At 47.8% G+C, this 26,838-nt stretch overlaps 1 protein-coding gene across 2 annotated transcripts in view; it reads right to left on the reverse strand.

Annotated features, from left to right (window-relative positions):
• RABGAP1L (RAB GTPase activating protein 1 like) overlaps positions 1-25,157 on the reverse strand; it is a 690,515-nt gene extending 665,358 nt beyond the window's left edge. The window contains exon 1 of one of the 2 annotated variants that reach the window (XM_063939666.1): positions 24,911-25,151. The gene's annotated coding sequence lies outside the window, so the exon portion shown is untranslated. Of the gene's footprint in view, positions 1-24,910 lie in introns of both variants that reach the window. The other variant, XM_063939668.1, reaches the window with a different exon arrangement.
• Positions 25,158-26,838: the final 1,681 nt, after the last annotated feature.

Consider the following 26,838-nt stretch of genomic DNA (forward strand, 5'->3'; position numbering starts at 1 on the left):
CGGGGGAAACCCACGCCTCATCACACACTTCATTTAATTCCTCGGATACAGGAAAAACTACAGGCAGTTTTTTCTCACCAAACATAATACCCTTTTTAGTGGTACTTGTATTATCAGAGATATGCAATACATTTTTCATTGCTTCAATCATGTAACGTGTGGCCCTAGTGGAAGTCACGTTTGTCTCCTCAACATCGACACTGGAGTCAGTATCCGTGTCTGTGTCTGCCATTTGAGGTAACGGGCGTTTTAAAGCCCCTGATGGCGTTTGAGACCCCTGGACAGGCACAAGCTGAGTAGCCGGCTGTCTCATGTCGTCAACTGTCTGTCGTAAAGAGCTGACACTGTCACGCAATTCCTTCCATAAGCTCATCCACTCAGGTGTCGACTCCCTAGGGGGTGACAACTCTATAATAGGCAATTGCTCCGCCTCCATCTCATTTTCCTCCTCAAACATGTCGACACAATCGTACCGACACACCGCACACACACAGGGAATGCTCTGATAGAGGACAGGACCCCACTAGCCCTTTGGGGAGACAGAGGGAGAGTATGCCAGCACACACCAGAGCGCTATATATAGACAGGAATACCACTATAAAATGTGCTTTTCCCTTTATAGCTGCTGTTAGTATCAAAACTGCGCCAAATTAGTGCCCCCCTCTCTTTTTTACCCTTTTCTGTAGTGCAGGACTGCAGGGGAGAGTCAGGGAGACGTCCTTCCAGCGGAGCTGTGATGGAAAATGGCGCCCGTGTGCTGAGGAGATAGGCTCCGCCCCCTTCTCGGCGGCCTTTTCTCCCGCTTTTTGGTGAGTTCTGGCAGGGGTTAAAATACATCCATATAGCCCTGGGGGTTATATGTGGTGTATTTATGCCAGCCAAGGTGTTTACATTGCTGCTCAGGGCGCCCCCCCCTAGCGCCCTGCACCCTCAGTGACCGAAGTGTGAAGTGTGCCTGAGTAACAATGGCGCACAGCTGCAGTGCTGTGCGCTACCTTGTTGAAGACTGATGTCTTCTGCCGCCGATTTTTCCGGACCTCTTTTTGCTTCTGGCTCTGTAAGGGGGCCGGCGGCGCGGCTCTGGGACCGAGCTCCGAGGCTGGGCCTGTGTTCGGTCCCTCTGGAGCTAATGGTGTCCAGTAGCCTAAGAAGCCCAATCCACTTTGCACGCAGGTGAGTTCGCTTCTTCTCCCCTTAGTCCCTCGATGCAGTGAGCCTGTTGCCAGCAGGTCTCACTGAAAATAAAAAACCTAAAACTAAACTTTCACTAAGAAGCTCAGGAGAGCCCCTAGTGTGCACCCTTCTCGGCCGGGCACAAAAATCTAACTGAGGCTTGGAGGAGGGTCATAGGGGGAGGAGCCAGTGCACACCAGGTAGTCCTAAAGCTTTACTTTTGTGCCCAGTCTCCTGCGGAGCCGCTATTCCCCTTGGTCCTTACGGAGTTCCCAGCATCCACTAGGACGTCAGAGAAATAAAGCAGCCAGTATTTACCCTGCACAGAAACACTATAACCGGTCACACCAGGGTGTTTTTGTGAATCCGTTGGACTCTGACCAATTAATGGAGTAGATGCTCCTGTATGGAGGAAACGAGGGGGGATGAAGATAATTCCTTCTCACATACTTTATTGAAGAAACAAAGAGACTTCAATGCAACTGATAAATAAAAGTCTGAACAGGATACGGTCATTAGGTTGACCACTACTGGTCGACATTGCACTAGGTCGACATGGTCATTAGGTCGAAATGGAAAAAGGTCGACATGAGTTTTTCACTTTTTTTATTTTTTTTAACTTTTTCATAATTTACGATCCACGTGGACTAAGTTTGGGAATAGTAACCTGTGCCAAGCGCAGCGGTAGCGGAGCGAGGCACCTTTCCCGAAGCATGGTGAGCGAAGCGAGGAGACACGTGCACTAATTGGGGTTCCCCGTCACTTTATGAAGGAAACGACACCAAAAAAGGTAAAACTCATGTCGACCTTTTTCCATGTCTACCTAGTACATGCCGACCTAATGACCATGTCGACCTAATGCATGTCAACCAATAGTGGTCAACCTAATGACTGTCGACCTAATGACCCATACCCGTCTGAACGTATTGAGGGGAGTTATGCTGATTCACTGGAGGCAGCTCATGCGAATGACAAATGGAGGATACTGGAAGTTTGGTTAAAGAGCTGCAAAGAAGAAACTGGATACTGGAGAAGCTGTGGAAAACTGAAGACTTGACGAGAGAAATGCCGACTTTGGATATTCAAAAGACGAGGTTGAGAAACTGTGAAGAGCTGAGGACTCTGGGTAATTAAGCCGAGGCAGGAGAACTGTGAAGACTGAGGGTGAATCTTTAATGCGGGACTTGAAGAATTACGTGCCTGTGCCTTTAAGAGAGACTCAGGATAGGCCGGCGGTACCACCCAGTTAACTGTACAGCGTACCGGGGAGCTGGCGGGTATCAAATAGCGAGGAATGGCTAGCGAACACAGGGAGCGGAGTAGGGACCAGGACACTTGGATGTACACAGATCAATCTGCTGGAGCACGGAGCTGGGATGCTGTCTAATAACAACAAAGCACTGGCAGAGAGTGCCTAAAGCTCAGCTTATTTATAGGAAGTGAAGCCATGGGATTGGCTAACCACTTACCCCAATGAAGCTCATTGGCACAGGATAATCTGGTCTCCAACATGGCTGCCTCCTGTGCTGCAGACACACAGAAGCACTGCAGCCTACCTGATCCTCAATCCTCCTGGCCTCCCAGAGGTCACAACATCCTCACTGCTGACCGCCCCGCCCCCTCCTGCAGCCACACTAGCACCATGGCAGCCATACCAACAGCGGCCGTACCCCGTGGCAGTGAGTACCCGCCTCATGACATGACCCGCCAAATCTAAGTCTCTCTGCACATGTTACATCTGCCGCCCCTGCAGTGCAACATGGTTTTTGGTTTGCTAACAACTTTGAATAACGCTATGCACTAACCATTGTCCACAAACAAAATACTTATTAACTGAGAATATCTGCAGCTTCCTCATAGAGCACCTGAGCTCTACCCCACACTCAGATGGGAATGTACTGCAGTCAGCAGCCATTGGTAGGTGCAAGGTACGGCCATGGGTATATTCATTTTTAAGTTACGGTTGAAGCAAGCCACAGTGGCAGGTGGCCCCCTCCAATGGTTATGGGGCTGGTACATAAAGCTGTGACTTCTTTTTTACCCACATACTGTATGACTCCAAGGGGGAGATGTATCAAAGCATGGTGAGAGAGAAACCACTAACCAATAAACGTCTACCTGTAATTTTTCAAGCACAGCCTGTAAAATGACAACTAGGAGCTGATTGGTTAGTACTTTATCTCTGTCAAACTTTGAAACATCTCCGCCCTGTCTGTTTGGGGGTTTGGGGTAATAGGTTGGTATAACTTCAGCATGCAATGAGGGGAAGACATTAGATGTTTGGCAGGTTACGGATATTTCTATTCTGCTTTCTCCCAAGCAGTGGCTTGCAATCTCGTCAAAGACCTGACGTGTCAAACAGAGAAATTACCCAGCGCTCGTTAGAGAATACCTTCATTTTTCATTAAATGAAGGAAATTGTATTTGATTATGGCAGAGGAATGGCTAGCAAGCCTTGCTTTCGTGATCGGCTGAAACAATAATGAATCAGCTGGACTTTGCTTGCCTGACTGTCCTTTAGGATAAGAGCAAGATAACAGAGTATGTCACTGTGGCCCTCATTCCGAGTTGTTCGCTCGCTAGCCGCTTTTCGCAGCAGTGCATACGCTAAGCCGCCGCCCTCTGGGAGTGAATCTTAGCTTAGCAGAATTGCGAACGAAGTATTCGTAATATTGCGAAAAGATTTTTCTTTGCAGTTTCTGAGTAGCTCGAGACTTACTCTTCCAGTGTGATCAGTTCAGTGCTTGTCGTTCCTGGTTTGACGTCACAAACACACCCAGCGTTCGCCCAGACACTCCCCCGTTTCTCCAGCCACTCCCGCGTTTTTCCCAGAAACGGCAACGTTTTTTCACACACTCCCATAAAACGGCCAGTTTCCGCCCAGAAACACCTACTTCCTGTCAATCACACTACGATCAGCAGAACGAAGAAAAAACCTCGTAATGCCGTGAGTAAAATACCAAACTTCTTAGCAAATTTACTTGGCGCAGCCGCAGTGCGAACATTGCGCATGCGCAGTTAGCGGAAAATCGCACCGATGCGAAGGAAAAGAACGAGCGAACAACTCGGAATGAGGGCCTATGTTCTACATAATAATAATAATAATAATAATAATAAATAAATATTATAATTAAAAATAGCATAACATAGGTTATTGTTTCTGTAGGCTACAGACAACATTGGAATGGACATGAAGCGAACGCTAAGCAGAAAGTGTGTGCAGGTACTATGTATAGACCCAGACATCTGCATTATTTTGTGAATGACTAGCGTCAAAGCGCATCTAATAAGCCGTAAGCACACGCACAAAATGCTACAAATGCCTTGTGTATGAGGCTTAAGAAACGTCTCTGAAACTCCTGCCGAACAACACAATCCTTGATATTAATGAGCCAGCCTGGGAAACTCAAAGCAAGGATGCACAGCCTCGGCTGTATGCCAGTATTCCGGATGCATCATAAGGAAACAGACAAAATAACTGGAGCTGTTGATATTAAATTACAGCAAGACCCGGAAAGCTGCGCCAGTTATATGATCACCACTTCCACTTAAATTATTCCATGATATTCTATATAAGAAAAAAGGGACCACACCTAAAAGACCACACCTACAACTGGACCTAACAATGCAACGGTTCCACTTTACAGAGCAGACCTGACACATTATCCCTTCTTATCCAGCAACATAGGACTTCATAGGTGCTCTTACATTTGTCATTTTCTTCACTAAGGGGGGGAAATTCAGTTGATCTTTGCATGCCTGTAAGTAATGGGTGCCCAATGAAGCTATTTAACTGTTTTGCCGATGGGTGCAGGTGCCATGTGTGCCTATTACTTATCACAATTGGGCGTTCAAAAGCGAACCATTTTGCGCATTTCTGCCAACCAGCTCAGGGGATAGCAAGCAGACATAATTAATGCGTGCCCGCAGCACTCGTACGCGGTCTGCAAATCATTTCAATATGTCCGACAGACACCCATTACATACAGGGGTCCCAAAATCAATTCAATTCCTCCCTAAGCGTTCAACTTACTTAGCAGCGAGCCACAAAATTTGCTATTGTATCGGCATGGAAACACCAGCAGCGGCACATCAACTCGTCCTCATCACACTCCAAACCCACAGCCCTATAGGGCTGCAAACATAAATCGAAAAGTTTGGTGCTGCCATAAGTGCTTCATATGAGCGTACTTACTAGTAGGTTAAGACAGCGCCCGACAAATTCAATTAAGTCCAAAGAAGCAGATTCAATTTACTGCAAGTTCCATCTAAAGTCTGCGCAATGTAGCAGCTACATGCATTTACAGTTATTACTGTAGCAAAACCTTGACGATGTTTGCTTGCCCGTCTATGGGGACAAATAAAAACAAGCCAGGCTTTCCTGACCTAATATCCCACGTAGGGTTAGTTTATGATCCTCACAGCTAACTGAATCTGTCCTGTATAGATCAAAAACAAAAAATAAGCAAACGGATCTGCAGACATCCTTTCTGACTATCTTTAGATTTGTGTCAATTTCAACACTGCCTATCGCTTTCAGAAGCATTAATGGCTCATAAAACTTCAACAGCACTCATTAAGCACATAGTTCAATATACTGCAGGGAAGCTGTGGACACATTACCAAACATGGGCCCTCATTCCGAGATGATCGCACGTAGCAACTTTTTGCTGCTCGTGCGATCAACTTGATGCTGCCTATCGGGGAGTTCACTTGTGCAGCCCTGCTATGCTAAAAAAAGTTTCCTGCAAAACAAGACCAGGGTCAGACTTACTTACCCTGTGCGAAGAATCCAGCGACGAAGGTCCCGGGATTGACATCAGACATCCGTCCTCCAAACGCCTGGACACGCCTGTGTTTGGATCTCCACGCACAGAAAATAGTGAGTAGATGCCACGGAACGCCTCCCCGCTGTCAATCTTCTTGCAATCGCGCTAGCTATCACTTTCTTCTTTATTCTGGGCATCGCCGCTCAACGACACGCGTGCGCATTGCGGCCGCCGCGCATGCGCAGTTCCGACCCATTCGCACCGCAGCGAAGGACGGGTAGAAATGACCCCCATGGTACGTTTAATGCTCAACGAAAATAAAGAAGCAGTACAAGGTCTTTTACTTAACATGCATGTCGCACCCAAGCGCAACAGGCTTAGACGCGTAAAGCAGCGGAAAAAATGGGTGCCCGCGGTATTTATGCCCATTGGAAAAACTATTGAAAACCGCCCATCAGGCACTCATTCCTTACGGACACACAAAAACAATTGAATTCAACCCTACTAGCAAATTATTATTTAGCTCTTGTGTATCATGTGAACTCCAACTCAAAGCAATAACAGAAGTATCTGCAGAAAGAGTGAAATGAAAAATAAAAAGAAAAAAATATATAATTTAATAATGAAGTTAATGACTACATTTATTTATTTATTTTTTAAATCATGACATAAGAGTAAAGGGAATTTCTATAAAAAAATAGGATTTTAAAACCTACCGGTAAATCCTTTTCTCCTAGTCCGTAGAGGATGCTCAGGACTCCAAAAGGACCATGGGGTATAGACGGGATCCGCATGAGACATGGGCACACTATAAGACTTTGAATGGGTGTGAACTGGCTCCTCCCTCTTTGCCCCTCCTCCAGACCTCAGTTATAGGAACTGTGCCCAGGGAGACGGACATTTCGAGGAAAAGGATTTTTGTTAAACTAAGGGTGAGATACATACCAGCTCACAACACAACACACCGTACCACTGGATTACCAGGAATACCAGATAACAGTATGAACGAAAAACGGCAACAAGCTGAACATAACCGATACACAACCTTTGTGTAACCGAAAACAACAACAACTAACAATACAACTGCAAGTAACAGTACGCACTGGGATGGGCACCCAGCATCCTCTACGGACTAGGAGAAAAGGATTTACCGGTAGGTATTAAAATCCTATTTTCTCTTACATACTAGAGGATGCTGGGGACTCCAAAAGGACCATAGGGTCTATACCAAAGCTCCAGACCGGGCGGGAGAGTGCGGACGACTCTGCAGCACCGATTGAGCAAACATGACGTCCTCATCAGCCAGGGTATCAAACTTGTAGAATTTAGCAAAAGTGGTTGAACCCGACCACGTAGCTGTTCGGCAAAGCTGAAGTGCCGAGACCCCTCGGGCAGCCGCCCAAGATGAGCCCACCTTCCTGGTAGAATGGGCCTTCACTGACTTCGGCAACGGCAATACAGCCGTAAAATAAGCGTGCTGAATCGTATTACAATTCCAGCGTGCAATAGTCTGCTTGGAAGCAGGATTCCCAATCTTGTTGGAAGCATACAGGACAAACAGAGCCTCCGTTTTCCTAACAAGAGCCGTCCTGGCGACATAAATTTTCAAAGCTCTTACGACATCGAGAGATTTTGGCACCGCCACGGCATCCGTAGCCATAGGCACCACAATAGGTTGATTTATAGGAAACGAAAAAACCACCTTTGGTAGAAATTGTTGACGAGTCCTCAATTCTGCTCTATCCACATGGAAAATCAAATATGGGCTCTTGCGAGACAAAGCCGCCAATTCAGACACCCGTCTGGCGGACGCCAAGGCCAAAAGCATGACCACTTTCCAAGTGAGAAATTTCAACTCAACCTTTCGCAAAGGTTCAAACCAGTGAGACATAAGAAATTGTAACACCACGTCAAGATCCCACGGTGCCACAAACGGAGGATGGATATGCAGCACTCCCTTCACGAAAGTCTGAACTTCAGGAAGGGCAGCCAATTCTTTTTTGAAAAAAAAATAGATAAAGCCGAAATCTGCACTTTGATGGAACCCAATTTCAGGCCTGCCTGCCAAAAATGGAGGAAATGACCCAGCTGAAACTCCTCCGCAGGAGCTTTCTTGGCTTCACACCACAACACATATTTTCTCCAAATACGGTGATAATGCTTCGCCGTGACCTCCTTTCTAGCCTTAAGGAGAGTGGGGATGACTTCCCCGGGAATACCCTTTCGAGCTAGGATTTGGCGTTCAATCTCCACGCCAAACGCAGCCGCGGTAAGTCCTGAAATACGCATGGCCACTGCAGTAACAGGTCCTCTCTGAGAGGAAGCTGCCAAGGATCTTCTACGAGCAATTCCCGAAGATCCGTATACCAGGCCCTCCGTGGCCAATCTGGAACGACGAGTACTGCCAAAACCCTTGTTCGTCTTATGATCCTCAACACTTTTGGAATGAGAGGAAGTAGAGGGAACACATACCGACTGAAACACCCACGGAGTTACCAGGGCGTCCACTGCACTGGCTTAGGGTCCCTTGACCTGGAACAATACCTCGGAAGCTTCTTGTTGAGGCAAGACGCCATCATGTCTATTTGAGGAATTCCCCAACACCTTGTCACTTCTGCAAATACCCACTCTCCTGGATGGAGATCGTGGCTGCTGAGGAAGTCTGCTTTGTCCACGCCCGGTAGGAAGACTGCTGACAGGAGCGCTCACGTGCTTGTCCGCCCAGTGGAGAACTCTTGTGGCCTCCGCCATCGCCGCTCTGCTCTTTGTTCCGCCCTGGCGGTTTACGTACGCCACCGCTGTTACGTTGTCCAACTGAATCAGGACAGGTAAACCTCGAAGCAGGTGTTCCGCTTGCAGAAGGCCGTTGTAAATGGCTCTTAACTCCAGAACGTTTATGTGGAGACAAGCTTCCTGGCTTGACCATTTTCCCTGGAAACTTCTTCCTAGCATGACTGCTCCCCAGCCTCGGAGACTTGCATCCGTGGTCAGCAGGACCCAATCCTGGATTCCGAACCTGCGTCCCTCTAGAAGGTGAGAACTTTGCAGCCACCACAGGAAAGAAATTCTGGTCCTGGAAGATAGACTTATTTTCCGGTGCATGTGCAGGTGAGACCCGGACCATTTGTCCAGCAGGTCACACTGAAACATCCAGGCATGAAACCTGCCAAACGGAATGGCTTCGTAAGCCGCAACCATCTTCCCTAGCACTCGAGTGCATTGATGAATCGACACTCTTGCCGGTTTCAGAATCTCCTTGACCATGCATTAGATTTCCAGAGCTTTTTCAGCTGGAAGAAACACTCTTTGCAGTTCCGTGTCCAGGATCATGCCCAGGAAAGGCAGCCGAGTTGTCGGAATCAACTGAGATTTTGGCAAATTTAGAATCCAACCATGATGTTGCAGAACAGTTAGGGAGAGTTCCACATTTCTTAGCAACTGCTCCTTCGATCTCGCCTTTATCAGGAGATCGTCCAAGTACGGGATAATTGTGACACCCTACTTGCGTAGGAGTACCATCATTTCCGCCATCACTTTGGTGAAGACCCTCGGGGCCGTGGAAAGCCCAAACAGCAACGTCTGAAATTGGTAATGATAATCCTGCACCGCAAATCTCAGGAAAGCTTGATGTGGAGGATATATCGGGACGTGTAAGTAGGTATCTTTTATGTCGACTGACGCCATAAAAGCCCCCCTTCTAGACTGGAGATCACTGCTCGAAGAGATTCCATCTTGAACTTGAAAGTTTTCAAATACAGAATGAGAGATTTTAGGTTCAGGATCAGTCTGACTGAGCCGTCCGGCTTTGGTACGACAAAGAGGCTCGAATAAAACCCTTCTCCCCGTTGGGACGGGGGTACCGGGACAATGACACTCTGTTGACACAGCTTTTGTATCGCAGCACTCACTACTTCCCTTTCTGGGATAGGGACTGGCAAGGCTGATTTGAAAAATCGGTGGGGGGCACCTCCTGAAACTCCAGTTTGTACCCTTGGGACACTATGTCTAACACCTAAGGATCTAGGCCCGAGTGAAACCAGACCTGACTGAAGAGTCTGAGACGCGCCCCCACCGGCACGGACTCCCGTAGGGGAGCCCCAGCGTCATGCGGTGGACTTGGCAGAGGCCGGGGAGGACTTTTGGTCCTGGGAGCCTGACGCAGCAGGTGACCTTTTTCCCCTTCCTCTACCTTTTGAAGCAAGGAAGGACGAGCCTCTTCCTTTTTTGTATTTATTAGGCCGAAAGGACTGCATCTGATAATGGGGTGCCTTTTTCTGTTGTGCTGGAACATAAGGAAGAAAAGATGACTTACCCGCTGTAGTGGAAGACACCAGGTCAGCGAGGCCGTCACCAAACAAGACAAGCTTCCATAGCTTTCTTTGAGTCGGCATCAGCATTCCATTGATGAATCCACCGCGCTCTCCTGGCCGAGACTGCCATGGCATTGGCCCTTGATCCCAAGAGGCCAATATCCCTCGCCGCATCCTTTAGGTAAGCTGCAGCGTCCCTGATATAACAGAGTCAAAAGAATGTTATCCCTATCCAGGGTATCCATGACAGATGCCAAATTATCAGCCCACTTAGCAATAGCACTACTTACCCATGCCGACGCCACGGCAGGTCTGAGGAGTGCACCCGTAGTGACATAAATGGCCTTTAATGTCGTTTCCTGCTTACGATCCGCAGGATCCTTGAGGGCAGCAGTGTCGGGAGACGGAAGCGCCACCTTCTTGGACAGCCGGGACAAGGCCTTGTCCACATTGGGAGATGACTCCCACTTTTCCCTGTCGTCAGAGGGGAAAGGATATGCCATAAAAATTCTCTTGGGAATCTGCCACCTTTTGTCAGGCGATTCCCAAGCTTTTTCACAAAGAGCATTCAGTTCATGAGAGGTGGGAAACATCACCTCAGGCTTTTTCCCCTTATATAAACAAACCCTTGTATCTGGAACAGCAGGCACTTCAGAAATATTTAAAACATCTTTAATTGCCACAATCATGTACTGAATACTCTTAACCACTTTTGGATGTAAACTGGCCTCAGTAAAGTCGACACTGGAATCAGAGTCTGTGTCGGTATCAGAATCCGCCATCTGGGTAAATGAACGCTTTTGTGACCCCGAGGGGGCCTGTACCTGGGATAAGGCTTCCTCCATGGATTTTCTCCACGTTTGTGTCTGAGAATCAGATTTATCCAGCCTCTTAGACAATAACGCCACATTTGCATTCAATGTACTCAACATGGCCACCCAATCAGCAGTCGGCGGTGCCGACAGAGTCACTCCCAAATCTTTCTCTGCGCCCCCAGTAACCTCCTCCGGGGAGGAGCACTCAGCCTCAGACATGTCGACACACCGTACCGACATACACACACTCACACTGGCAATAGGGGACAGACCCACAGAGAAGCCTGGTAGAGAGAACACAGAGGGAGTATACCAGCTCACACCCCAGCACCCATAGACTACAGAAAAAATAATATATGATCACTGCGCTGTTTAATAGCACCAAATGACTGTGCCCCCCTCCGTTTTGCTCCCTGTACTTGCTAAGGAGAGTGGAGGTCCGGGCCAGCGTCTCTGCAATGTCTGTGAAGAGAGAGAAATGGCGCTGGCAAGCTGTGAGGGCTAAGCCACGCCCTCTGCCGGCGCGCTGTAGTCCCGCTCAATTTTAAATATTTATACTGGCGGGGGTCTCATATTTAGTGCCTAGGCACTTATATAAACTGGCAAAAGAGCATATATATCTCCAGTAACTTGCTGCCCAGCGCCCTGTGAGTGCCGTTGGTGTATGTGTGGGAGCAATAGCGCGCTGCGCACCCGTTGCGCACCCGCTGCGCTGTACCTCCGTTACTGAAGTCTTCTGGCTTCGGTGAGGGGGATGACGGCGCGGCTCTGGGAACAAGCAGCTAGGCGCACCAAGTGATCGAACCCTCTGGAGCTAATGGTGTCCAGTAGCCTAAGAAGCAGAGCCTTTAACTCAGAAGAAGTAGGTCTGACTTCTCTCCCCTCACTCCCACGAAGCAGGGAGCCTGTAGCCAGCAGGTCTCCCTGAAAATAAAAAAATCTAACAAAGTCTTTTCAGAGAAACTCAGGAGAGCTCCCCTAGTGTGTGTCCAGTCTCTCTGGGCACAGAATCTAACGGAGGTCTGGAGGAGGGGCATAGAGGGAGGAGCCAGTTCACACCCATTCCAATGCTTATAGTGTGCCCATGTCTCCTGCGGATCCCGTCTATACCCCATGGTCCTTTTGGATTCCCCAGCATCCTCTAGGACATAAGAGAAATAAAAAAAATAGACGTATATGACTTAATTTTTCCCAAAACCATATATGATGGGTCAATAAGAATAAAATCCTGTTTGTTCTATTTTATTTCTATTTTCTTTTTATTATCAATGTGTAGGAGATTCAGTCAGTCACCACATTATGGTAAAGCTGTATTTGTATTTTACTCTTTTTCCCCGTTCTGCAAAGCTTCTTATTGGAAGCTAAATAATGCAGCTGAGAAAGTAACCATTATTTGTATACCGAGGTCCCGTAAGGTAACAAAAAATGTTTAGACACAAAAGTAACGTACTATTTACAGAAGTCAAAGCAGTCTAATTGTTGTGGAGCTGCCCACTGTAACAGGCGCTTACAGGAGGCCTGAGGAGCCTTGCAATACAAACTTTATGTATGCGTGTGTATATTTGTAATAAATATGTATATGATGAAAGCATACATGTACTAAAACCTTGGCCCATACTCTGCTGTGTGTCTACCTACTTTTTTTTTTTTTTTAACCTGAGTGGCGCCATCCCATGATGAAGGTCCCACGTTTGTGCTATCCTAGAACATAGAACACTTAGACAGACTAGAAACAGAGGATCCTGCTTTAGTTTCCAGTTAAGCCTATACTTTTTAATTGTGAGTGGCCACTATATCAGCTTTTTAACTTTCTCTAATAAATCTAAGGGCTGTAACACACGCTCTGGTTTTCCCCGGATGGCAAAAAGCCGGACAAACTTTGTTCGGCTTTTTGCCATCCGGGAGGGTCTCACACACACAACGGCTTTGAACCGTGCGTAATGCAGTGCACATGCGCAGCAGCGGCGGCTAAAAAAACCGTTGTGTGTGAAAGCTCCGCTTCACACACACGGTTCACTGCCTCCAAAGACGGCACGGCCCCGGCACGGTAGCCGGACATTCCAGTGGATAGTTCCAGCTGCAACCCAGCAGAATGTGTCTCAGCAGCACAGCCGCGTCAAAAAGCCGCCAGGGATTTTGCCGGGCGGCGGGAGTCGGCGCGTGTGTAACAGCCCTAAGGGTCGAAGTCAATTAGCCACTGTAAAATCGTAGTTTACCGCAGCTTAACACGCCAATCCAGCGGTAAATATGTTTACTGTGTATATGCGAGCTCCTGCTTAATGCGCAATTCAATTGAAAAAGGCTTATCCCTATGGCAACTCTTTATGGTAATACACACATTAAGTGTGGGGGAAAAAGTATAGGCATCGGAAAAAAATTGAAAAGGCTATTATGGGGCGAACAAGACTTTAGACAGTATTAGCCACTATTCACGGCTAAACCATGAGTATTTGATTGTGTATAAAGCAAAGAAAATAAGATTTTACTCACCGGTAAATCTATTTCTCGTAGTCCGTAGTGGATGCTGGGGACTCCGTAAGGACCATGGGGAATAGCGGCTCCGCAGGAGACTGGGCACAGCTAAGAAAGATTTAGGACTACCTGGTGTGCACTGGCTCCTCCCACTATGACCCTCCTCCAGACCTCAGTTAGGATACTGTGCCCGGAAGAGCTGACACAATAAGGAAGGATTTTGAATCCCGGGTAAGACTCATACCAGCCACACCAATCACACCGTATAACTCGTGATACTATACCCAGTTAACAGTATGAACATAACAGAGCCTCTCAACAGATGGCTCAACAATAACCCTTTTAGTGAACGATAACTATATACAAGTATTGCAGACAGTCCGCACTTGGGACGGGCGCCCAGCATCCACTACGGACTACGAGAAATAGATTTACCGGTGAGTAAAATCTTATTTTCTCTGACGTCCTAGTGGATGCTGGGGACTCCGTAAAGACCATGGGGATTATACCAAAGCTCCCAAACGGGCGGGAAAATGCGGATGACTCTGCAGCACCGAATGAGAGAACTCAAGGTCCTCCTCAGCCAGGGTATCAAATTTGTAGAATTTTGCAAACGTGTTTGCCCCTGACCAAGTAGCAGCTCGGCAAAGTTGTAAAGCCGAGACCCCTCGGGCAGCCGCCCAAGAAGACCCCACTTTCCTCGTGGAATGGGCTTTTACAGATTTAGGGTGCGGCAGTCCAGCCGCAGAATGTGCAAGTTGAATCGTGCTACAGATCCAGCGAGCAATCGTCTGCTTAGAAGCAGGAGCACCCAGCTTGTTGGGTGCATACAGGATAAATAGCGAGTCAGTCTTCCTGACTCCAGCTGTCCTGGAAACATATACTTTTCAGGGCCCTGACTACGTCCAAGTCCCAAGTAGCCGCAGGCACCACAATAGGTTGGTTCACATAAAAAACTGATACCACCTTAGGAAGGAATTGGGAACGAGTCCTCAATTCCGCCTTTCCCATATAAAATACAGATAAGGGCTTTTGTATGACAAAACCGCCAATTCTGACACACGCCTGGCCGACGCCAAGGCCCACAGAATGACCACTTTCCACGTGAGGTATTATAGCTCCACGGATTTAAGTAGCTCAACCCAATGCGACTTCAGGAAATCCAACACCACGTTGAGATCCCACGGTGCCACTGGAGGCACAAACGGGGGCTGACTATGCAGCACTCCCTTAACAAAAGTCTGAACTTCAGGCAGTGAAGCCAGTTCCATTTTGGAAGAAAATCGATAGAGCCGAAATCTGGACCTTAATGGAACCCAATTGTAGGCCCATAGTCACCTCTGACTATGGAAGTGCAGAAATCGACCTAGCTGAAATTTCTCCTTTGGGGCCTTCCTGGCCTCACAGTACGCAACATATTTCCGCCATATGCGGTGATAATGGTTAGCGTTCACTTCTTTCGTAGGGATAACTTCCTCCGGAATTCCCTTTTCCTTCAGGATCCGGCGTTCAACCGCCATGCCGTCCAACGCAGCCGCGGTACGTCTTGGAACAGACAGGCCCCCTGCTGCAGCAGGTCCTGCCTGAGCGGCAGAGGCCATGGGTCCTCTGAGATCATTTCTTGGAGTTCTGGTTACCAAGCTCTTCTTGGCCAACCCGGAACAATGAGTATAGTTCTTACTCCTCTCCTTCTTATTATTCTCATTACCCTGGGTAAGAGAGGCAGAGAAGGGAACACATACACCGACTGGTACACCCACGGTGTTACCAGAGCGTCCACAGCTATCGCCTGAGGGTCCTTGACCTGGCGCAATATCTTTGTAACTTTTAGTTGAGGCGGGACGCCATCATGTCCACCTGTGGCCTTTCCCCAACGGTGTACAATCATTTGGAAGACTTCTGGATGAAGTCCCCACTCTCCCGGGTGGAGGTCGTGTCTTCTGAGAAAGTCTGCTTCTCAGTTGTCCACTCCGGGAATGAACACTGCTGACAGTGCTAACACATGATTTTCCGCCCATCGGAGAATCCTTGTGGCTTCTGCCATCGCCATCCTGCTTCTTGTGCCGCCCTGTCGTTTACATAAGCGACCGCCGTGATGTTGTCTGACTGGATCAGCACCGGCCGGTGTTGAAGCAGGGGTCTAGCCTGACTTAGGGCATTTAGTTCCAGAACATTTATGTGTAGGGAAGTCTCCTGACTTTTCCATAGCCTTGGAAGATTCTTCCCTGTGTGACTGCCCCCCAGCCTCGAAGGCTGGCATCCGTGGTCACCAGGACCCAGTCCTGTATGCCGAATCTGCGGCCCCCTAGAAGATGAGCACTCTGCAGCCACCACAACAGCGACACCCTGGCCCTTGGAGACAGGGTTATCCGCCGATGCATCTGAAGATGCGACCCGGACCACATGTCCAACAGATCCCACTGGAAAATCCTTGCAAGGGACCTGGCGAATGGAATTTCTTCGTAAGAAGCTAGCATCCTACCCAGGGCTCGCGTGCATTGATGCACCGACACCTGTATACGTATTAGGAGGTCTCTGTCTAGAGACGACAACTCCTTGGACTTCTCCTCCGGGAGAAACCCTTTTTATCCTGTTCTGTGTCCAGAACCATACTCAGGAACAGTAGACGCGTCGTAGGAACCAGCTGCGACTTTGGAATATTCAGAATCCAGCCGTGCTGTTGTAGCACTTCCCGAGATAGTGCTACTCCGACGAATAACTGCTCCCTGGACCTCGCCTTTATAAGGAGATCGTCCAAGTACGGGATAATTATTTCGGCCATTACCTTGGTAAATACCTCGGTGCCGGGGACAGACCAACGGCAACGTCTGGAATTGGTAAGGACAATCCTGTACCACAATTTTGAGGTACTCCTGGTGAAGAGGGTAAATAGGGACATGCAGGTAAGCATCCTTGATGTCCAGTGATACCATGAAATTCTCCAGGCTTGCAATAATCGCCCTGAGCGATTCCATTTCGAACTTGAACCTTCGTATATAAGTGTTCAAGGCTTTCAATTTTAGAATGGGTCTCACCGAACCGTCTGGTTTCGGTACCACAACATTATGGAATAGTAACCCCGGCCTTGTTGAAGGAGGGGTACCTTGATTTCACCTGCTGGAAGTACAGCTTGTGAATTGACGCCAGTACTACCTTTCTCCGAGGGCAGCAGGTAAGGCTGATGTGAGGTAACGGCGAGGGGGAGTCGCCTCGAACTCCAGCCTGTATCCCTGTGATACTATTTGCAGAACCTAGTGATCCACCTTTGGGCAAACCCACTGGTCCCTGAAGTTCCCGAGACGCGCCCCTACCGCACCTGTCTCCACCTGTGGAGCCCCAACGTCCTGCGGTGGACTCAGAGGAAGCGGGGGAAGATTTTTGATCCTGGGAACTGGCTGCTGGTGCAGCTTTTTCCTTCTTCCCTTGTCTCTGTGCAGAAAGGAAGCGCCTTTGACCCGCTTGCTTTTCTGAAGCCGAAAGGACTGTACCTAAAAATACGGTGCTTTCTTAGGCTGTGAGGAAACCTGAGGTTAAAAAAATTTCTAATATACTTTCTCTCTAGGAGCTCAGGAGAGCCCCTAGTGTGCATCCAGCTCAGCCGGGCACAGGATTCTAACTGAGGTCTGGAGGAGGGTCATAGTGGGAGGAGCCAGTGCACACCAGGTAGTCCTAAATCTTTCTTAGCTGTGCCCAGTCTCCTGCGGAGCCGCTATTCCCCATGGTCCTTACGGAGTCCCCAGCATCCACTAGGACGTCAGAGAAATGGGCACCCACACAACATTTCATTTGTCCCCCTAGTGGCCAAAGTATTTGGGGCTCTTAAAAGGTGCATTTTTTAGTAACTGGGGGGGGGTGTTTTCCACAAATTAATGTTCTACATGTATCTAGGGTGCCTAAAAATGGTTGATTTTGGTGTAATTTTAGGCCATTTTAATATATTTTTTAAAAATTCCTGTAACTCCCACTTGTAATCTTTAAAACAACCGTCCCATCAGTACATAACCCTCATATGCCTGCCACACAATTGACACCAGGTGGTGTGGCAGTAGTGAGTCTACGCATACACAGCAGCAAAGCGGTTCTAGGGCCGGTGGTATGAGCTGGTGGTGGCAGCAATACACCCACACACTGCACAGTGGGGGGAGTCAGTAACAGGAGGTTAGTGATGGCAAGAGGGAATCACCTTTTGGCCAGGCCCTGTGAGATCCAAACCCAATCTGTGAACACTAGGCACAGGCAGTTATGTGCATCCGGTCACACACCCCAAAAACGGACATCTTACTCTGGTCCCATTCTAAGATATGGTATTGCAGTGCGCTTAATGCAAGGTTGACCAGATTATGAAGGGGGGAGAAAGGAAGCAGACCCTCGGCATCCCCAGCGGAGATTTGTGGGCGTGCCTGTATTGTGCTAGCCATTTCATGCATGTCCATGCATTTCATGATATGCATCTCGGCCTGCGCTGACTGCTATGCCTGTCCGTCCCAGCCCACCCTGACTACTCCTGTCAGCCTCAGTCTGCGATGTCTGCTCTCTCTAAACTACGGCTGCCACAGGGGTGAAACTGTTTGCCCGGGGATGTGGCTCCGGAGGGGTGGTTTAGTTGTGTGGCCATGGGGGTTGTTTGCCCGGGGGAAGGGTGGGGGGTTAAGTGCTCTTTAATGTGGTGTCAGGGGGGGGGGGGGGGGGGGTCTTTGGTCCAGGGGATAGCTCAGCAATGTGGCTGCCAAGGGCTACTTGCCAGCGGATACCCCCTTAGTTGTGTGGCAAAAGAGATTGGTTTGTCAAGGGGTAATGCAGTCAGGATCCCGCCTATCGGGATCCTGGCAGGCAGATTACAGACACCAGAATCCCAACACTATTCGGAATGCGGACATCAGTATCCCGAATAGGTACACATCCCGCTGAGGAGGTAAGCCGCGGGGGCGGGGAGGTCAGGTTTAGGCTGCGGGGGGAGGGTTAGGTTTAGGCTGCGCCCTGGGATGGTTAGGTTTAGATTGCGGGGAGGGAGGGTTACGGTTAGGCACCCCCCTCCAAGAGTTAGGCTACAGCCCCGGAGGGTTAGGTTTAGGCAGTTACGGAGGGGTGGGGGGGGGAAGGTTAGGCACTATGGGGGAGGTTAAGGTTAGGCACAGTGGGTAGGGAGGGTTAGGGATGGGGGGTAGGGGAGAGGGTATAGAACCCCTTACCCACCCGTCGGCTTCTTCACCATCGGGATCCCGACGTCAGTTTTACGAACGTCGGGATCCCGGACACTGGCTTAACATACTGATCCTGCCCAGGGGATGGGGGGGAAGCTGATCAGTAATGTGGCTGGAGGGTTCCATCTTTCTTCTGGGAGTAAGGACTCCTACACTTTCACCCTATATTTTAGAAAAATATTTGTCAAGCCCTGGTTTAATGTATTTTGTTATACACCCCACTTTAATGGGCCCTACACATAGCGTGATCCGCCGCCGAGCTACCCGACGGCAGATATGGCCGACGGGTGACAGTGACGGGGAGAGTGAAATTTCTTCACTCCCCCCCCTCCGTCACCCTGCTCCATAGCAGTGCAGGCAAATATGGACGATCTCATCCATATTGGCCTGCATGCACAAGCGACGGGGCACCAGCGATGAACGAGTGCGGGCCCGCGCATCGTTCATCGCTGGTGCCTCCACACTGAAAGATATGAACGGTATCTAGTTCATTAATGAACGAGATCGTTCATATCTTTCAGTATTATCTGCCAGTGTGTAGGGCCCATAACATTCAGTGACTTAACCGAGGCACTGTCATTACAAAAGACGAATATTCCAACAAGTAACTTAATCTTAATATGAGAGCAAACACTACACAAGCAGAGGAAAATAATGAGAACCCCCTGAAGGGGTCAGGATGAGCTTACACAGCTCTTTTAACAGCTAATTTTTGTCTATTACACATGCACTGCAGCATCAAGCACGTCTACAATTAAAACAAGCTAAATAGTGTAATTAAAAAGCAACTTGTACTAATGAACACATTAAAAAACTACCTCTAGGCAAATATGTTTATATATTACACTTTTATTCCTTAATACTTACGATAATGCAAAAGGGAAAACAAAAAATACAGGGTTAGATTCCATTTAAGGAAATTAACTTTTGAACATGCTACTTAAGACTAAAACTAGGCATAAACTATACAACTATCTGTCAGATAATCTGTGGTTAGAATGAAAATCTGGTAATGGATGAGAGCAACTGATAATCGACCATTTGCTACCAAACACTGGAAAAGGGACAAAACCTGACCCGTGATTTAACCAATTTGTATAAACAACAGTTTTTGTCCATTTTCCTGTGTTTGGGAGCAAATGGTCGATGTCAATAGCTCTCATCCATTACCAGATTTTCATTCCAACCACAGATTATCTGCCAGATAATTGTATAGTGCAGGCATACCCAACCGCGGTCCTCAAGGCACACCAACAGTGCAGGTTTTAGTGATATCCAGGCTTCAGTACAGATGGTTAAAATAACTGAGGAACTAATTAGGTCACCTGTGTTGCAGCCTGGATATCACTAAAACCAAGACTGTTAGTGCTGAAACACACTACCCGGCTTTTGCCATCCGGGAAAAACCGGAGTGTGTGTTACAGCACTTAGGGCTGTAACACACTGGCCGGTTTCTCCCGGATGGCAAAAAGCCGGACAAACTTTGTCCGGCTTTTTGCCATCCAGGAGAAACCGGCAGTGTCTGTCACACAGGACGGCTTTGAGCCGTGTGTGATGCTGTGCGCATGCGCAGCATCAGACACGGCTTGGAAAAAAACCGTTGTGTGTGAAACCTCCCCTTCACACACACGGTCCACTGGCTGCAAAGACGGCCCGGCGCCCTCCCGGCAGCCGGACCTTCCAGTGGTGAGACCCAGCTGCAACCCGGCAGCCGGGCCGGGGCCGTGCAGTGTGAAGGGACCCTAGCCCTCACACTGTTAACTACAATGCCGGCATGGGAAAAAGCCGTCCGGCTATTTCCCGGCCGGCCAAAGCCGGGTAGTGTGTTTCAGCCCTTAGGGCTGAAACACACATGCCGGCTTTTGCCGACCGGGAAAAAGCCGGATGGCTTTTTCCTGTGCAGGTATTGTAATTAACAGTGTGAGGGGTAGGGTCCCGGCCCGGCTGCCGGGTTGCAGCAGGAAATATCCACTGGAAGGTCAGGCAGTGGACAGTGTGTGTGAAGGGGAGCTTTCACACACAACAGGTTTTTTTCAAGCCGTGTCTAATGCTGTGCATGCGCACAGCATTACACACGGCTCAAAGCTGTTGTGCATGAAAGACTCTGCCGGATGGCAAAAAGCCGGACAAAGTTTGTCCGGCTTCTTGCCATCCGTGAAAAACCGGAGCGTTTGTTACAGCCCTTAGTGTGCCTTGAGGACTGAGGTTGGGAAATGCTGGTATAGTGTATTCCCAACTTAACCCATCCCTAGCAAGCTATGCAAGTAGGCCATACTTGCCTACCTGACCCTCTCCATGAGGGAGAAAATGCTCTGCTCCTGGACTTTCCTGGTAATGTATGATTGCCATCACCTGTGGTGAGCTAGTTAATTGATAAGAAAGGTGTTTCACCACAGGTGATGGCAATCATACATTACCAGGAAAGTCCAGGAACAGAGCATTTTCTCCCTCATGGAGAGGGTCAGGAAGGCAAGTATGAGCTGGAATCCCTCCACTCAGCTTCCAGCCAACCATATTTGATCACATGAAGAATAGAGAACAGGTTATCGGACAAAGGGGGTCATTCAGATCTGATCGCTGTGCGTTTTCGCACAGCGGGTGATCAGATCAGAACTGCGCATGCGTCTAAGCCGCAATGCGCACGCGCATCAGGCGGCTACAACGGGCATTGGCGGTCAGCGTCGGGATGGTGCGAAGAATCCATTCACACGGGCGTTCGCAAGGTGATTGACAGGAAGAGGGTTGCAACTGACCGGTTTCAGGGAGTGTCCAGAAAAACACAGACGGGCTCAAGCGTTTTCAGGGAGGGTGTCTGACGTCAGCTCCGGACGATTAAGTCCTGTGCTGTGCAAAGACTGCACAAACTGATTTTGAGCAGCTCTGTTACACATAGGAACGCACACTTGCACAGCGAAAATACACTCCCCCTGTAGGCCGCAACTATCTGATTGCAGGACTGCAAAAAACGCAGCCCAGCGATCAGATCGGAATGACCCCAGAAAACCATTCAGCTGAGACACGGGAGGGCAATATGTAAGGCAACCAATTGTACAGGTGTTACTGCAAAGTACATGAAGTGCATCACAAGAGCTAAACGCAGGTAAAGGTAATCCAGGGGATGTAATCATGAAGTCAACAGTGATAATGGCCCAGATTCAGAGATGTGCGCTAATGCAACCACAGCTGCGAACGCATACACAGCGCCTGTGCAACAATATGCAAATGCGGAAGCCGCCTGGATTTGTACGGAGACACCGACGGGCGGCTTTGAGAGTCCTAGTGGCAGCGTACAAAGATGTAGCACGTGTCGCATATCAGTCAGTTATCAAACTTCTGTGTAGCCCTACGGTCGCACAGCATGACCGCAGGGATTGAGACGCCGGAGCCACTGTTGCCAGCAGCCTCCCTGTAAAATAATAAACTCTAAAAGAAAACTTTTTATAAAGAATCTCCGTAGAGCTCCGCTAGCTGTGACCGGCTCCTCCGGGCACATTTTCTAAACTGAGTCTGGTAGGAGGGGCATAGAGGGAGGAGCCAGCCCACACTCTCAAACTCTTAAAGTGCCAGTGGCTCCTAGTGGACCTGTCTGTACCCCATGGTACTAATGTGGACTCCAGCATCCTCTAGGACGTAAGAGAAAATTCTTAGATCAACTGGAGGGCTCAACAACTTCTGATGTGGGCACTTTATTGCAGGCGAGTGCATCATCTTGCCCATAGAAGAATTTTATCCCTCCAATATCTCAAAATTGACACAAAAAAAGATCCAGTTGTCCTTTGTGAGACCACCACAAGCTTTGGTTGAGCACATAAACAGCTGTGTACAGTAGGTGATCATTGCAAAATTATATTCTCATCAATGGGATTTTTTGTTTGCTTTTTAAATATAGGATTTGGGGCATTCACAAGGTTGCCACAACTAAAAACATAAATGCCTGAGACATTTCTATGCAATGTGACTGTAAGAAATAAAAATGATGCCAGCCAACACAATAAAGGAAGGTAATAAAATATCTGTACAGTGTTCCCGATAAAAGTGTATTTTTTTATTATATCCTGGAACAAAAGAGGAAGTTCTCCCTGTATTTACACTGAAGGGTTATGTGACCTATATCCCCATATTAACGTGTGTTCCAGCTGCACAGTGGTGCCAACAAAAACACCTTAAGATCACAGGTGCAGGCAAAGCGCCCAATCGTAAAGTTGTTCTCCATCCAAAACAATGCTTTTTTTTTTTGGGACTGTGTGCAGTATTTAAAAACCAACATCAACACACACACACTTTGCCTCAGGCGGCCACACTCTGCAGCTTTCCACTGCATGGATGCTGCGCTTACAGCCAGGATCTCCTGCGCAGCAATATGCTGGAATTATTGAAGAAAATTAAAAAATATATATATTATATTTATGAAAGCTGATGTTAGATTGACCAGTCACTGCCACAGTTTTGCTGTTAGGGGATGCTGGGATGTGTAGTCCCTTAGCAGTTGGAATTCTGTACGTTGTCTACCCCAGATCTATCACTATTTCCTTTGACGCACCAATTCAGAATCAGTATCTGAAACTCATGAAATATGCAATACAACCCAAAGTATTCAACTTTGAAACACTGTACAACAAAATAAACAGTCGAAACTTGCAAATAGGACATGAAGACAGCAGCACATACTGTACACATATATGATATAGCAACAAATACACAATCATTTTCCCTTAATAGTAATATTACCAGTAACATTTCTTCCATGTACTGTACTGTAACGGCAGGAAGCGCAGGACTGCACCACGGATGGTGACCACAGACCAGGGTGCATAAGGATTTGCTTTTCCTTTTTGCAATAACTTAAATTCACGAGAAGTGACACAGTTTAAGCTTGGCAATACTGAATATGGTTGATATACTGTACAATCCCCCCATCGATACAGTATACAGACAGTTTATCATTTTAACACTGGGCATCCAGTATTTAACAGGAAAAGTCCAATGCGGTTCCAACAGATCAACTTGTCAAGGGGCTCTGCAAAGTCATCTGCATCCCAAGCAAGGCTGTGGCCTGGTAGTATTTTCAACCATTGCCTGTAATGTATTATATTTATTATATTTTACCATACCATGGAGAGGTTTAAAGTGTATCTAATATTAAGTATGACAGGCCGCTAGTACAGTACCTACTAACATTACTTGCACCTCATGCCTAGTGAACCAATGGGAGCGTCTGTTATGAGAAGGTAACTTGTTCTTTAATTGACTGTTGCCACTGGCTTATTCGCATATGCAAATATACTCTTTTCTGCATTACAAACATTATGAAATACCAGTGTCCAAAACAAATGAGGCAAAAGGTTGTTATGCTAGTCATATGGAGTGACTGGTCACAGCGATAAGTTACACTGAAGCTGGGCAAAAGTCAAGTCACTTTTTGGCAGGCGACATTACAGCTACTGTACTGTACAAACAAAATAAACTATATAAAAAAAAAAAGAAAGTCAAATAGCCTAAACAAGTAACACATGGAAAAAAACAAATGTATTTTCGTTGATACAGGGTAGAAATAAGTCACAATCGCAGGGAAGGGAGCACAGTAGCACACCACACAGCACACTAACTCTTGCAGCCTGGCTGTAGGTGGTATAACAGGCATGAAACACTACAAAAGCAGAAATACTATAATAATCCAGTTCTAGTATTTAAAAAGAGCACCCCAAAAATTAAAAGACCCCCCTGCATAAAGTAGGGGGTAATAGCTTCAAAGGAGATACAATAATACATGGCATCTGTAATATGTCCTACCCAGAACACTGCACATGTGTAATCATATCACTGCCAAGGGGACATGTGGCATATTTAAAGAAAAACCCCTTTGTTATGACAGCAGTAGTAATAAACGATACACAGGGAGTCCCTGTGCTCCAGACCAGCTCTTGCTGCCAGGGTGGCACTGATTTCCTCACCAGGCTGGCACAGATGGGGCAATGCCAGTAGTGATGGGGTGGTGGGGGGGGGGGGGGGGGGGGGGGGGGGGCACTTACCCCAGGTCGCCTGGTGCCACCAGCGGACCAGAGAGATAACAGGGCAAACGTAACTCACACATGTAACACAAACACCCCAGGGTGATGGGATTGGCGCTGCACCCCTGCCCACCTTGCACCCCACCTCTGCCATTCCCTTACCGAGCACAGCAGGCGGCTTCCTCTTCACGTCTGCAGCTGGGCTGCTGCTGCTGCTGCCCTCCTCTACAGAGGATCTTAGGTCCTCCTCCCCGTCCCGCCTCCTCTCTCTCCCTCTCCGTACGGTCCCGGTGCACGTTACCAGAGTATGTCTGTGTGTCGTCGTCCCCCCCTTCTCCTCTTTCTGTACTCCTTCTCTTCCCGTGTGCGCAAGCACGACGCGCGCCCCACCACACACAGAGACGTCAGCGGAGGAAGCGCGCGGGTGCGCGGCGGGGTTGGTGGTGACGGGGGCGCGCATGGCCGGCGCATATTCTGTTTAGCCCATGGTACTACTCAGAGAGTGACTCACTGCACTCCATTGAGTCCTGTCTGTGACTGAGTGTCCGCAGGCCTATGCTCAGTGTCCAGTCACTCTGACACTGCTTATGCTGCTGGCTCAGGCTTCTCATCATTTTTTATACATAATAAAAAAGCAGGACACCCATGATAAATGAAGTTTGATTGATAGAATGTACAGTGTACGTCCTATTTGGCCACAATTAAACATAGGGAGGATACCTCCCAACTGTAGCCATTTAGGCACTGATGCACACAGCCTGTCAAAACCTCTTTACCTGACTTGTTTTGGGGCAACCAATGAGCCCACACGTGGCACGCTTTGTGCCCAGGGTTTGGAGGCTGCTAAATACAATGTCCATACTCTCCAACTGTACCTTTTTAATAGGTACAGTACCTTTTTTTTATGGTCTGTACCGATTTTTGCCTCTCCAAACTATCATTGAAAGTATAGGAAAAGGCGCGTGACCACGCCCCCTTTATCCGCGGCCACGCCCCTTTTTCGGATTTGTACCGATTTTGTCTGTGTAAGATGTTGGAGGGTATGTCTATCAATACAGAAAATGTTCTAATTTTTACATAAATGCATCCCCAAACCTAAGCTGTGTAAGGCCTTTAACGGCACACCCATTCACACATTTTAAAACAATGGCATTAAATGCGACGTGCAGAACCTTCCTTCTTCGAAGTGTGTTTAAAAAATGTTAACATTCACAACTCATCTAAAATCTTCCTACATTGATCAGTGCTATTAAACACATCCATCAAGCATTTGCTAAAACAGCTCCATTGTATTTTTATAATATTGTAAACTGTCATGAGAAAATAGGGACAATAAGGACCTGCATAGTCAGGGCCAATTTAATGTTTGGGGTGACCCCTATGAATAAAATTGTCAATAAAATGTGTAGTTCAATAAAATGTGTAGCCCCAGTTCAGGTTATGCCACAGTGTAGTGACCCCAGTTCATGTTATGCCACACAGTGCCCCTAGTTCACATTATGTCACTACGCCCATTTCACATTATGCTACAATGCCCCCACTTCACACTATGCCATGCTGTAGTATGCCTATTTCACATTATGCAACACGTTGCCCACAGTTTTCATTATGCCACTGTGCACCCCCAGTTCACATTAAGCTTAATGCCACACTGTAGTGCCCCCCAGTTCAGATTATTATTATTATTATTATTATTATTATTATTATTATTACATTTTATTTATAGGGCGCCACAAGTGTTTCGCAGCGCCGTACAAAGGACAGTACAGGGAGACAAAACTTAGCATAACAGTAAATAAATAACAAAAATGGAGTGCAGGTAACAAAGAGCAACACAATTCTCAAAACATAATACAGCTTAGATGCAAGTAGCTAAGGAGTAATCATTGTACTACTTGGGGCTGGCGGCCATAAATAGAGATGAGCCTTTACCAGCAGGACAGAAAGCAGGTAAAGATGGTCGCTGAGTGAAATGTGTCAAGAAGAGGGTTTAGACAAGAGGAAAGAGGGCCCTGCTCTGAAGAGCTAACAATCTAGTGGGGAGGGGCAACAGACAGATGACATGAGGTGCAAGCAGGTAGAAGCCTGAT

The sequence above is a fragment of the Pseudophryne corroboree genome, chromosome 9 (genome assembly GCF_028390025.1).
Source record: "Pseudophryne corroboree isolate aPseCor3 chromosome 9, aPseCor3.hap2, whole genome shotgun sequence".
In the NCBI taxonomy this organism is placed as follows: domain Eukaryota; kingdom Metazoa; phylum Chordata; class Amphibia; order Anura; family Myobatrachidae; genus Pseudophryne; species Pseudophryne corroboree.